This window comes from Petaurus breviceps, unplaced genomic scaffold (genome assembly GCF_028583685.1).
Source record: "Petaurus breviceps papuanus isolate PSGF00001 unplaced genomic scaffold, PetGlider_PUasm1.0 174, whole genome shotgun sequence".
Lineage (NCBI taxonomy): Eukaryota > Metazoa > Chordata > Mammalia > Diprotodontia > Petauridae > Petaurus > Petaurus breviceps.
In genome coordinates this window covers 68,228,983-68,243,101 of record NW_027185761.1, presented here as the reverse complement: position 1 = coordinate 68,243,101, position 14,119 = coordinate 68,228,983, and the positions used below count along the sequence as shown (strand labels likewise).

Here is a 14,119-nt window from a genome sequence, read left to right as displayed (position 1 = left end):
AACAATAGCAGTTCTTTTTCTGGAGGCAGATAGTATGCTTCATCTTTAGTCCTTTGGGATTATCTTGGATCATTGTATTGCTGAGAATAGCTAAGTCATTCATGTACAATATTGCTTCTGCTGTGTACAGTGTTCTCCTGGTTCTGCTCACTTCACTTTGCATCAGTTCATATAAGTCCAGGTTTTTCTGAAACCATCCTGCTCCTCATTTCTTATAGCACAATAATATTCCATCACAGTCACATACCACAACTTGTTTAATCCCTTTAATTTCTTTTTTCTTTTTATTAATATAATTTTTTTTGAGGGCAATTGGGGTTAAGCAACTTATCCAAGGTCACATGGCTAGTGTTAAGTGTATGGAGGTTGGATTTGAACTCAGGTTCTCCTGACTCCAGGGCTGGTGCTCTATTCACTGTGCTACCTAGCTGCCCCAATGCCTTTGATTTCTGATTCTTTTTTTTTTTTTGCCTTTTGGAGGGCAATTGGGGTTAAGTAATTTGCCCAAGGTTATGCAGCTAGTTGTGTGTGTGTGTGTGTGTGTGTGTGTGTGTGTATGTGTGTGTGGGTGTGTGTGTGGGTGTGGGTATTAAGTGTCTGAGGCCGGACCGAACTCGGGTCCTCCTGACTCCAGGGCTGGCTCTTTACTCGCTGCACCACCTAGCCATGCCTTGATTTCTGATTCTTAGGTGCCACAGAAAGAGCTGCTATAAATATTTTTGTACAAATAGGTTATTTTTCCTTTTTTATGTCTTCGGGACATAGAGCTAGCAGTGACATTGCTGGACCAAAGGGTGTGCAGCATTTTATAGCCCTTTGGTTGTAGTTCCCAGTTGCTCTCCAGAATGGCTGGATTAGCTCACAGCTCCACCAGCAGTGGGTTAGTGTCCCACTTTTCCAACATCTGTCATTGTCATTTGTTATCATATTAGCCAATCTGATAGGTTTGAGGTAGTACCACATAGTTGTTTTAATTTGCATTTCTCTAATCAATAGTGATTTCTAGCATTTCTTATAACTAGATGGCTTTGATTTTTTTTGTCTGAAAAACTGCCTCTTTATAACCTTTGACCATTTGTCAATTTGGAAATGAATTGTATTTTTATAAATTTAACTCAGTTCTTTATATATATAAGAAATGAAGACTTTATTAGAGATACTTTCTATAAAATTTTTTTCTCATGTTTCTGTTTTCCTTTAAATTTAGGTTGCGTGGGTTTTGTTTGGGCAAAGACTATTTTAATTTTATATAATAAAAATTTATCTATTTTACATTTTTAATGATCTTTATATTTTCTTTGGTCCTAAATTTTTTCTTTATTCGTGTATCTGACAAATAAACCATTCCATGCTCTCCTGATTTGCTTATGATATCACCCTTTACATGTAAATCATGCACCCATTTTGACCTTATCTTAGTTATACAGTGTTAGATGTTGGTCTCTACCTAGTTTCTGCCATAGTATTTTCTAGTTTTCCCAGCAGTTTTGGTCAAATAATGAGTTTTTGTTCCAAAAACTTGACTCTTTGGTTTTTATCATATACTAGATTACTGTGGTCATTTACTATAATATAATGTGTACTTAATCTATTCCACTGAACCAGCACTCAATTTCTTAGCCAATACCAGATTGTTTTGATAATTGCCATTTTATAATACAGTGTGAGATCTGGTCTCCTTCCTTCACATTTTTTTTTCATTGATTCTCTTGATGTCCTTGACTTTCTGTTTTTCCAGATGGATTTTTTAAATTATTTTTTCTAGCTCTATAAAATGTTTTTTAAAAGTTCGATTGGCATGGCACTGAATAATTAGATTAATTTAGGTGGAATTGTCATTTTCATTATATTGGCTTGGCCTACCCATGAACAATTAATATTTTCCCAATTGTTTAAATTTGACTTTTATTTGTGTGAAAAGTATTTTGTGGTCGTGTTGCTGGGCTTGTCTTGGCAAGTAGATTGCCAAGTGTTTTAGATTGTCTACAGTTATTTTCGATACCGTCTCCTAAAGATTGCTGGGCTTGTCTTGACAAGTAGATTCCCAAGTATTTTATATTGTCTACAGTTATTTTCAATACCCTCTCCTAAAGATAGACTCAGCTCCTCTGAGTTCAGCGATCATTTCTGTGCAGAGATGGTTCTTCTAGCAAGTGTTCAAAACCTACTCTTTCTCCTAAGCTCCAGTTGCACACTCTCAGATGCCTGTTGGATACCTCTAGTTAGATGTCTTTTATGCATTGCAAACTGAGCTTGTTTGAAACGGAGCTTGTTATGTGTGCATGCACACACAAGCACACACACACACACACACATCTTATTTCTATTGAGGGTGCCACCATCCTTCCACAGCCTTAGACTCCTCCCTGACTCCTCCCTTCCCCTTGTTCCCTACACCAAAGAGGTATCAAGTCTCTTGGATTCTCCCTCTGTGGTGCCTTTTGTGACCACTTTAGTTCAGAACCTCACTTATTTTCCATCTGGACTATTGAAGCAGCTTTCTCATTGGCTTCTGGCCCCTCTTTGGTCTAATTCAGTACCCCCATAGCTGTCCAAGTAATATTCTTAAAGCATAATTTCAAGCTGTGTCACTCACCTGCTCAGGAATCCTTAATTAACCTTATCCTCAGCTTTGTTTTTAAAGACCTTTATAGTCTGGCTCCAACCTCCTTGTTCCGAAGCATTGCCTATTAATCACCCCGTTCAAATATCCTAGGTGCTCACCACACTGGCTTCTTTACTGTTCTCCACACCTCTCCTGCCCCCTTGCTGAGTATACACTCCCTCCTCATCTCTGCCTTGTAGAAATCCTAACCTCCTTCAGAGAAGGTTGTATGCTGGTTCCTATGGGCAGCCTTTCTTGATCTGCTTAAACTCTCCTCAGATTATCTTAGATAGATATACTTCCTTTTTACATGAGGTATCCCCTAAGGAGAGTGTAGACTTCTTGATGGCAAGGACTTTTTTTTTGGTCCTGTCTTTGTAGCCTTGGTACCTGATTTGGTGCCTTTCATATAGGAGACAATTTAAAAAGTGTGTTGAATTGGATTGGAGGCCAGGAGAGTTTAAATGGCTTGCTCATAGCTAGTGTTGAAGAGGGGCCAGTACTAGCCCTGTTGGACCCCACACCCATTACACCCCACCTCTCTGAATAAGCTCTAAAAGTATTAAGAGTCTGTCTTGTTTTCTGAGGGTATCATGGCTGATTCCCACTGATAACAAAGTCATTCTGGTTTTTCAAAACTGAAAAGAAGACACTGGATGAACTTATTACATTCTGCCAGGAAGCTTCCTGAGTTTGGACAGCATGTAGACTTAGCACCAGAGGAGAGGGTATAGGCCAAAGACATTTCCATACTATATTTAGGTATATTTTTTTCCTTGCATATTTTACACTTTTCAGGTTACAGAAAAGAACTGTTTGCTATTCATCAAAATAATTCCACTAGAAAGAAAAGGATATGCCTGTAATTTATGTCATGTCCACAGGCCACAAAAGTCACTTGTGACCATGATATAAATAAATGATGAAAACATATTTTGCCTTATGAAAAAAGAAACAAAATATAGACTGACATCATATTCTAGTTTTGGCTTCTGCTGCTCAAGGAATGACTTTAAATATTATTTGTTATTTAGAATTTAATTAGCATGAGTTGGTATTTTTTCACCATTACTTGATCAACTATGAGGTCATGAAGTAGCTGTTAGAGAACATGGTAGAATCAAGAGGGGAGCAAGAAAGCTGTGCTCTGAGTCACCCATCTAGGAAGAAAGCAGTGAAGTGTGGTGGGAAGTGGTCATTGGAAGCAGGCAATGCCCAGGGAATGAATGCTTATGCCATTGGTGCAGTCTAAGCTCGCCCTGTGCATGCTGGGGGAGGGATGGCATGCACCGTGTGTCTGTGGACGCGTGTGCATGTGTGAATGCAGCATAGACCGACGATAGGCATGGTTGGTCTGAAAATGTTTCAGTCTCATTCCAGGATAGATCTCGAGTCTTTGCTAGATGGTTCCTGAGGGGGAACCACACAGCAAAGCTTAAGCCCAGTTCTATACATCTAATTTGTCTTTACCCCGACCCATTGCCCCTTTGCCTCCTCCTTGAAAAGGAGGAGTGTGAGAATCTCCTGGATCAGCCTCCCAGCATCATCTGTGAACCTGGATGAATGTGTAGTTTCCATTGTTTTTGACCCTCCTCCTCCCCATCATCACCATCACCATCACCATCATGACCATCATCATCACCGTTAATAACACCTTTCTCAAGTCCCTGGAACCAAGAAGAAAAAAGGAGAGAGGATGACTTGGGCCTTTGTTCCGTCCCCGCCTCCCACTTGCCATTCAGTCTTATTCTGCTTTTGCCTGGCCTCCATTGCTGCCGCACTTGTGGTCCATTGGGTTCCCTGGGGAGCCAATAAGCTCATCAATCAAGACCCTTGGCTGTCGCTTCAACCACGTCCAGTTCATTTCACAGCATTAGTGATGTCATTTTATACTCCCCATCAAGCCCGCCATACAGGAACATTAATGCAATATCCACATGTGAATTAGTTTAGTAAATCATGGATGAGAAAAGAGGAGGGAGTAGCACAGATTCATCAAAGCTTGAAAAGTTTTGCTTGATTTTTGTGAAGGTTTTTGGGTTGAGGTTTTGGGCTCTGGGATTTTTTGGGCTTTTTGTTATTGTTGCATTTTTCTACATTATCCAAGAATTTCCTTTCTGCAGAAGATGTATTGTCTCACAGGATCTGAGGACACTGTCTGTCCCTTACCCACACAAGGCAGTAGAAAGGCTGTCTTAAGGAGAGAACCCCCACTGGGCTGTTGTTTTGAAGTTGGGTTTCAAGCAGAGACCCTTCCTGCTGCCTATACAAAGTTAGATTGTGTGATGGAATCTCCGCTGTGGCTGGCCCTTGGCGAGCTAGGCAGGCAGAGGGAGCATTGGGGACATCCTCAGAAGCCAGTGCCTCTCCCTGAAAGGCCTCTCTAGCTGAAGACCCTGATCACGTCTCCCGAAGGAGGCGCATTTGCTCAGGACAGACAGGAAATGGGACCCCTGTGGCACCCGGCTGCCCTTTACTGCCTGGCATCCTAGCACTTCAATGTAGGGGTCTTTATTTTCTTCTTTTTTTTTTTTTGAAAGCATGGGCCCGTCTAAAGACAAAGCAGTCATTTTTTTTTCTCTAAGAGGAGAACAGATACTAAAAGATGAGATTTCACTGGCTGATTCGTTTGTTTCAGATGCTTGAACGGATGCTTTAGCGTCATCGTCACACTCGTTAGCCAGAAGGCATGTGTGGCTAAGGCCTTGAAAGGGAGTTGGCTCAAGCGGCCTTATTGCTACCGAAACGGCATTTCAGGAGAAGCGCAGGAACAAAACAAAACACCCGCATCCACAGTCTGATCCCTTCCGAGAAAGCCACTCATCCGGGAGGTGGGGAACGGCGCTGCAGCATCTGTCTGTGGGAGCCACGGCCACCAGGAAAAAAGGAATGTGCCCTTCAGAGCAGAAACCCAGGGAAAGAAGAGAAAAGGGGGCGGGGGTGGGCAGCTGGCCTGAGGAAAAAGGAACACAGTGTCAGAAGCTAGCTGGCCAGTAAGGGGAAGGAGAGAGAGAGACACATACACGCGCACACACACACACGCGCGCACACACGCACACACACGATCCCAAACGGGTCTGCTTTGCATGGGCAGATGACGACATTCTCGAGTCTTTCATGCCCAGTTTGCTTGAACTCCTGAGGACTGGCAGGCCGCCCCGGCCTGAGCTGACAAAGCTATTTTTGTAGACTTCTTTGCCATGATCTACCTTTCATCTGGGATCCTCCAGTGCTAGCATTCAGTGCGGACCCCAGGGGGACTATTTAAGGGAAGGAAACACAGATGCACCGAAGTCGTACCCACAAACACTCATGCGCACATACCCACACGCCAAAAAGATGACGGCGACACCTCAGGTTTCATCTTAATGTTTCCATAGGAAATGATGTCACAACGCATAAACGCCATCTAGCATTGTTCATTTTCAGTCCAGGCTCAGCCACTTAGGTGGATGCCTCTTTGGGGCGTGTGGTCTAGGTTCAAGGACATCGGGGAGTCAAGAAACCTGGGTTCTAGTCCCGGCTCTAGCACTCATTTGTTGCTTGATGTTGGGCAAGACATTTAACCTCTCTGTGCCTCAGTTTTTCCCATCTGTAAAATGGGAACAATAATATTGACCTACCTCACAGGGGTGTTGTGAGGAATAGCTAACTGATTGTAAAGCACTTTGAAAGTATAAATGCTTATTATTAAGAATAGACTAATAATAATGTATGCCTGTTTACTACCAGAACTTTGAGAAATCTTTGTTTTTATTTAAGTCCTTTTTCTGTTCTAAACCATTGTCATCCACAAAGTAAGGGAGCATCTCCCCTTTTTAGGTTTAGGAATTAGCCAAGAGGTATAAAGATATAAGCAGAGGGCCGCCACAAAGGTGCTTTTTCCATTTCTAAGAATCATAGAATTCTGCCTAACGTGGAGGTGGCTGGTTAGTCGCTTAGCACCCCTCCAGCCAAAGGAGAAGAGAAATTCGCAGTGTTGTGTAGTCCTGGGTCATTCCGTCTTTGTAATAATGAGCAGATTGCCAGGCACAGTGAAATGGATTTGGCATCGAATGGTAAGGCTGATGTGCCCAGGTGCCACACTGAGGTTCAGGTCAGGTGCTGGCATCATGTAACTTTTGTATCTCAAAAGCAGGAGTATGCACGGTGCAGGGAAAACTTAACTCCCCAGACCTCCTGGACCCCATCTGATAAGCTTGCTGGGGTGATTCTTGACGTGTGATAAGCAGAGAGGGATCCTAAGTGTGGACTTGGGGCAGGGGAGCTTGAGGCTGGTCCTGCCCTGAGGGGAGACCGCTCTGGGCTTCCAGGAAGCTTCATTACAGAGAAGGATGGTGTTCACCGAGGAGGACCAAGCAGTGATAAGTGTGATAAGTGTGATAAGGAGAGCAGCCACTCAGTGTAGGGGGTAAGTAAGCCCGAGGCTCGGACCAGTGCCCTACAGCAATCCTCACCCCAAGCAATTTCAGTCTTCCAAAGAACCATCAGGCCAGTTGGGCAGCAGATGCATATGCCGAGAGAATAGGGAGAGTGGAGTAGAGTATTTACCTACTGCCCTCAATACTCCCATTGAAATTACCTGAATGAAGGTAATTTCATTCTCACCACAGGGTTAAGGCAGTTGATGGTGACCACCTTCCCATATAGCCAGCCTGAAACCATAACCTGGAACAGGCCTCACCTGACGTCCTCCTCCCTAGACTTGGGGTTTGGTGTCATGACCGACGAGGCAGGCAGAATGATAGGTTTTGTTTCTGTACCTTGGCCTTGACATGCTTGGTGTAGATCTGCAGTTCTGCCAGGAAAGTGAGTGGACTTGAGAAGTGGCTGTAGCACCTTTGTGTGGCAGCGTATTTGGTAAAGCAGGGAAGCTTGTTGAGTGTGGTAGGGCTGGGATTCTTCCATCAGAGTGATGATGAAGCCTCCTTTTCATGGCACACACCTGTTGGGTGTTTGGTGCCTCAACTCAGATAAGAACCACCAAGCCACGCGTGTCAGTTGTAGACCACCCTGTGTATTCACCCTCCGCAGGAAACGTTACTCTCTGGGAAACTGAGGCGTGTCCTTGCCTCAGACTCAGAGGGCTACACTGGCTTAGTCCTGCCTGATCCGGGTCCAGGCTCTTCTGAGCCTCCAGAAAAAGCGCCCAGAACTCTACTTAACATGCATGGCTTGTTTTTCATGGTCCTTCCAAGTCAATAAATACATTAGTTAAAACATGCAGAGAATGGCAGCCATCTAGATGAGACTTAGAGGATGTTTGAAGGAAACACCCAAAGGTTCTTGTTCCCTTTGAATCGTGTTGTGTTCTAGGGAACAGCCTTGGCTGTGCTCAGGAGCCCAGGCCAGACGACCATTGTGAGGGTTGTCTCAGACCTTTGCTCTCAAAGGACACGTGGTTGGAGAAAACTCAGCTTTAGTTCAGGAGCAGAAGGGTCTGTGTCACTGGGCATGGGTTGTTAGCATACTCCTGTACAGCCTATAAAGGAAAAGATGGTTTAAACTAAGAAGATTCTCTTTTCCTATGAGAATGACCAAGTCCATGGTTTCAGGATGTAGTCAATATTGAAGAAACTCTATGTCTCTCTGCCTACTCCCGCATACCCAGGTCATCAGCCAATATTTCTCTGAGCACTGGTGAATATCAGCTGATTTCTAATTAGCTCATTTAACTGTATACTGCTTTTGTTGTATGAAGCCTTTTCTTGTTGAAGATAGGAGTTATGTTCAACATTTGTTGAAAAGGAGGCCTATACAGTGGAAAAGAAAAAAAAGTTCCTATTGCACTAGTGCAAAAAAATTTAAAAAAAGATGATCCTGTCATTCCCCATTTTTCCTTTCTGATGATATTTTTACTTACCAAGCACATTTTGTCAGTCCTGACACATAATTCTGGCCTCATGACTTAGATGAAGGCATGCACTAGTGCTCTGGGGTAGGAAAGGTAAGTGGCCACTTGCATGAGAACCTTTCAGAGGGCACAGCAAGGGGCAGCTTTCAGCAGTGACAGCCACGGGGCATGCTATGGCATGGAAATGTATTTCATAAAGAGCCAGGTATCAGGGACCCTTTAAGTGTGGCTTGGACTCTATGGCTACTGACATCCCTTCCGGCTCTAAATCTCTGTGACTATGAATTCACCTGTTTTACTGTCAAGACTCAAAACCTCCAGGGTGTCCTTTTTAAACCTTGACCAGTTTGCACAAATGCCTTGTCTCAGGTCTGACCAGAACCACATTATTTAGCTGGAGAGCAAGTCTCAATGCTCTATGTGACCATTTCTATCTTTCCTTGGATAAATCTTTTCTCTTTCCTGTATGTCCTGGTGCTAGAAAAGGTGAAAACTGGAGGGATTTGCTCTGATGTTTCAGGGAGTACCAGATTGGGGGCAAGCTCTGGACAACCCAAGCATTGGCCATTTCCAAAGGTGAGAGGTATTTCTGGTATAGATAACCCTCCTCTACTTGAACTCTAGGGGTCTGGCCTCTTTGTCCTGTGCTCTTTTTTACTCCTTTTCATCCCATTGATGCCTTTGTTTCCCATAACCTGGGACAGGGATCCCCATCACAGGTGGCCTTGGAGAACCTGGAGAACCTAGGAGCTATAGCTCTGCCTCTGTGAGGGTAGATAGTGGTAGGGAGGGGTCTGTTGGCCATGATCTCCTTTAAATCAAGGGACCGGAAGCTTCATCTTTTCAATATTCGTTACTTAGAAAGAAGCCCATGCTACAGACTGCCTTCTGCTCCCTCTCCTGCCCCCTTCTACTCAGGCTGCAGAGGTAACTGGGAAACATTCAGACATTGTCCCATGGGGCCTATTCAGAGCTAACTTGTGATGTAGCCGAACTTCATTGCTTTTGAACAAGTGGAAGAAGGACTTCTCTAAATTAGTAAATATTTGAAAATATACAATATTTTCAGAGATACATAAATTTATTAGCTATACTATTGCCATGGATGGGGATTTGCTTTCATGAATAGGTAAGAATCCATTGTAGGTACAATATTATTCTTGAGTAGATTAAACATTATCCCTGAATGTAGCTTCTAAAATTAATTTGCACTGAAAACTTTTTCATTCATAGAGCTGAGGTAAGAGTCATCCAAAATCCTGTTGAAAGGGTAATGAATTCTAAGATATGAGGAACTAATGAATGAGCTTTTCTCCTACAGTATGAAAGTTATTTCTCAGATGATTCTTAGAATATACCCCTGTCCTAGACTATGGCAGATGAAGGCAGCAGCATGATGAAAATGATACCTAAAAGCCCTGGTTTGGACACTTATCTGTTAAGGCCAACCCTTTCACTCCCTTGTACCTTGGTTTCCTCAGATGAAAAGTGGGGGTTATAGCTGGTCCACCTACATTGCAGGGTTCTTATAAAGATCCAGTGAGATGAGGGTTTTGTAAAAAAATACTTTGAAATAGTAAGATGGTCCGGATTTCTATGACAGTGAAGAATGCTTGCCTTCCCCCTCCCCCCCACCCAGTGGTACTTGGCATCTTTCCTTTATTAGTAGTTGGCTTTGCATTGCTGTGGACATTGAGAGTACATTCCAAAATACTGCAGAACCAGCCTTTTGAAGGCATCAGGAGATATATTAGGCCCTCTGTGAGTCTAGCATCACAAATTACAATGAAGAATTAAGTTCTTCCACCACAAATTGCTTGTAGATTGATTTGCTGTTGGAGAATCTGAGGAAGGAAAGAAAGCCAATCGCTTTCAGGAAGGCTGCTTGTATTCCCATTTAGAATTATCAAATATTACTTGACTTATAAAGCCGAGCCCCACCAGACAACTGGAAGAACAACTTAATTTAGGCTTGACATTTGAGTTAACCTTGCGTTTAGCAAGGAAATTAATATTGAGAATTAATGGGGAGGAACTCTATCCCCGCTCATTCTGTACAAAATAAATAAGTAAATGAAGTCACAATCACGTCTTCTTTGGAAGAAAAAACATGGGCCACATGTAAGGTATATCCATGGACCTTCCATCATTTAGAAGAGAAGGAAAACTGTCTTTCAGAAGAGCTGGTTTATTTGACAATAATTTAATTGCAAATTCCTCCTTTTGATCTTGTTAATTATGAAGTGGATATGGCAGAAATCCACTGAAGGATAAATATGCCACCTAACTTGTTTAATTGGGCTGTTGGACATCGACTGAACTGTGGCAATGTGCTCTTTCCTGGAGGGCTTCAGCAGTGCTCTTGTGGGCCGCAGCAGGCGAGGCTTGAGTACTCTATGTCTTGTGGTCACTGCCGTGGTGTAGTACCCTGAGGCTTCTTTCAAAAGCATTTTTGCGTGATTTTTAATGACTGTGTAAGTGACCAAATGCACATGTCCTTGATAGCGTCAATGATCAGTAGTTTTCCAGGGTATGGTTTCAATATTCAAAGTATGCAGATTGGCAAAAATTAAAATCTGAAAGTTATCCAAGAGTAAGTATCCAGGAGCTAAGTGAATGTTCCCATTTGATGGACAAAGTCATTCTGTGCCATTGCTTCTGGAGGGGTAGTGACAATCTTGTTTAGAAGTCTCTCAGGCATCGAGTTAGGAAAGTTTCCCCTATTTCTAGTAAATGGAATCTAGAAGTGTCAGCTTTTTTTGTTGTTGTTGTTTTCTTTCTCTCCTTTTAAAAAGTTTATTAAAAATTTATTGGACCACCTAGCATTTTAAAAAACACATGAAGCTTGAAACCATTTACAATTTTATAGGATTGGACATGTTCAAACCAAGTCACTATTGTCTTTATATGTAGAATATTTTATAGTTACTGTATGTTTCTTTAAAATCATATGATTGTAATGTTAATGAAATGTTTTAATTAGATTTAATTATGCAGGGTTAATGGCTAATGAGATGTGAAAACCTTTCTATTGCAATGACATTTTGCCATTAGATATGTGTAAAATATGGGAAAATAAGATAATCACACTGGTTGTAAAGTTTTTATTTTAAAGAAAAGTGATCCTTATTGGGGTTAGACATAGAAAGAGAGCGATTTTCGTGCACAATTTAAGGTAGTATTCTGTATTTCCTGGAGTTAGAAGTTGTTGGGAATTTGGGGAACACCCTAAGCCATTTAGCCTGACTGATATGACATTCTCCAACACTTCTTATCTTATGTAATAAATTCAGGATGTGGAATTTAGGCTTAATTTCAGCTCAAATTTGGGGACAGAGCCATTGCCCCATGAAGTGTGTTCCTCCACCCCAACATGTGACTCTTTTCAAATCGTCAAGAAATGCCAGTACCTCGAAAAGCGTATTTTACTCCTTGTGGAGAAAATGGGTGTGATAATGTTTTCTAGATTTTTGTTGTGTCGTTGGTGATCTTCCTTGGTTAGGGAGATGCCCTTTTCCATCTTCATGTCTCTTCAACAAATACTGTATCGTTATTTGTCTTGGAAGGTGATGTCTTTGTCCCCCACCCAACGTTACTCATGATTTGTGTTGTCCTGAGCCAACTGTCCCAGCTCATGAAACATGGCTGCATTGCATTAACATGTTGATTGACTCCTAACCTTGTATATTATTGAATGGGGGTAGGGGGAGACCACTGGAGACAGTCTTGATTTTCTTATGCAATTATGTTGTCAATCACTCTGTGTGTTTCAGTGAAATGCTAAATCAACCAGCATAGGACAATGTCAAAAATTTGTTCAAATAAATAGTTTTCTATTTCTCTTATTATTTTCTAACTTAGTACAATGAGTTGAATTATGAAATGTAAAGGTAATTACTAAGCCATCTCATCCTGTACAGCAGAAGGGCCTTCGTAATTCACCAAAGCAAACTGGGCTGGTTAATTGCAACATGTGGTTATTCCTATGGAGACATGAGCACAGGCATCTCACAGCTTTGCACACACTTCTGTGTCTGTCCCACTGGATAGTGAGCCTTTTGTCCTTCATTTTTTGTAGACAAATGCCCCCTAAAAGATTCCAAACTGAGTTTTAGAATGTTTTGGACTGGTTTATATCCTTTGTTTTTATGTCCTCTTTACACCTCCAGCCCTGTTGTATAAGAATGTGATTATTTTATCATGAGATCTGGCTTCATTACCTTTCTATATGCAAAAATGTTGTTATAAAGCTGATAGCCAAATGACTTTAGGACTCCCATCAGCATGTCTGTGGGTCCTAGCTGGGGCCAAAGTACACTGAGGAATAGAAGCAGAGCCCAGGGAAGATCTGCCTGTGGCAAAACACTCTCATCTTGGCATTTGGGTTTGAGCTTGTTTTTCCTTTTCCAAACCCAAATATTCAATGCTGAGAGCCTTCAGGCTTTAATTCCTACAAGTTCTTTCTTTCAATCACTTCCTAAGATGGAAGGAACTTGTGCTTCTCCACCAGTTCTGATGGATTGCTTTGGCTCTCCATGTTCTGTTGGAAACCTCATGTCCTTCCAGGGTAAACTGCTTCACTAAAAATCCATTGGCAGATTGCTACAACTTTACATTTAAAAAATGAAAGTCATTCCTGTGGTGCCAGTGCAGGAGAGATTAGGGTGATGAGAGAAGGGGCTGCAGTCCCTCCCCGGGTGGCATCCAAACACCGCCTCACTGGCTGTTGTCTGGCCATATAATGCCCCTTGCATTACCAAAACATTTTCTCTCTGTCTCAGTCTCATTATTCCTCCACCATACAGCTGGGTTTCATGCATTGACTAAAGTGACTTTCTTCCCTGAAGATTTGCCATGTGGTCTAGTTCTCATTTGCAAATTATTCTGATTCCCCAAGCACTAGATGCAGCCTTAAGTGCTGTACAACAAGGTTCATTTTTAAAGAGTTCTCCAGAACCCTGGCATGTGGCCAACAGACTGCTAGGCAGATGAATGATAATGGGATAGTAGGTAAAGACCCAAAGCATCAGAAGGCCTCAGCAGTGGGGGCAAGTAAGAGCTATTTCTTCTATGTGTAACTGATAGTGTCCCTCGGGAAAAAAACCAGAAATAGCAGGTACAGTCCCTAAATATGCCTTTGCACTTGTGGTTGAAATGTCTCCATTTGGTTCATTGCCACATACTGCATTTCCCCACTTAGTCTTTCCTGACAGAGGTCACACAGCAGCCCTTCTATTTGACGTCTTACAATGGTAAAACCAGAAGTTTTCTCAGGCCTCCCATAAAGGTTCAGAGTTTGGATCAACTGGCATCTTTCCAAGTGGAGTCAGAAGCCAGGGTCTGGGGGCACCACCTGGGTATGCATTGATGACCTATGGAAGAAGTGGGACACAGGAAAACCATTCCTGAATGGACCTTTGGTTTCTTTTTTGGGCCTGACTTGGAATTTCATAAGCATAAGGGGCTCATCATGTGGGAAACTCCTTCAGATGGGCTGGTGTTAGAGATTAGAGGCTGCCTGAATCATTGAAATATTGGTGACTTACTTGAACCCAGGTTTTCCTGACTCCGCAACTGGCCTTTTTCACCATGTAGCAATACTACTCATCTTGAACCACATTCGTTTAGTTGGTTGGGGCCTCGCTGATGCTGAAGCTCAG

At 42.5% G+C, this 14,119-nt stretch overlaps 1 protein-coding gene across 1 annotated transcript in view; it reads left to right on the top strand.

The window, feature by feature from the left end:
* CACNA1D (calcium voltage-gated channel subunit alpha1 D) overlaps positions 1 to 14,119 on the top strand; it is a 368,515-nt gene that overhangs the window by 337,740 nt on the left and 16,656 nt on the right. The gene's annotated exons all lie outside the window — the stretch shown is intronic.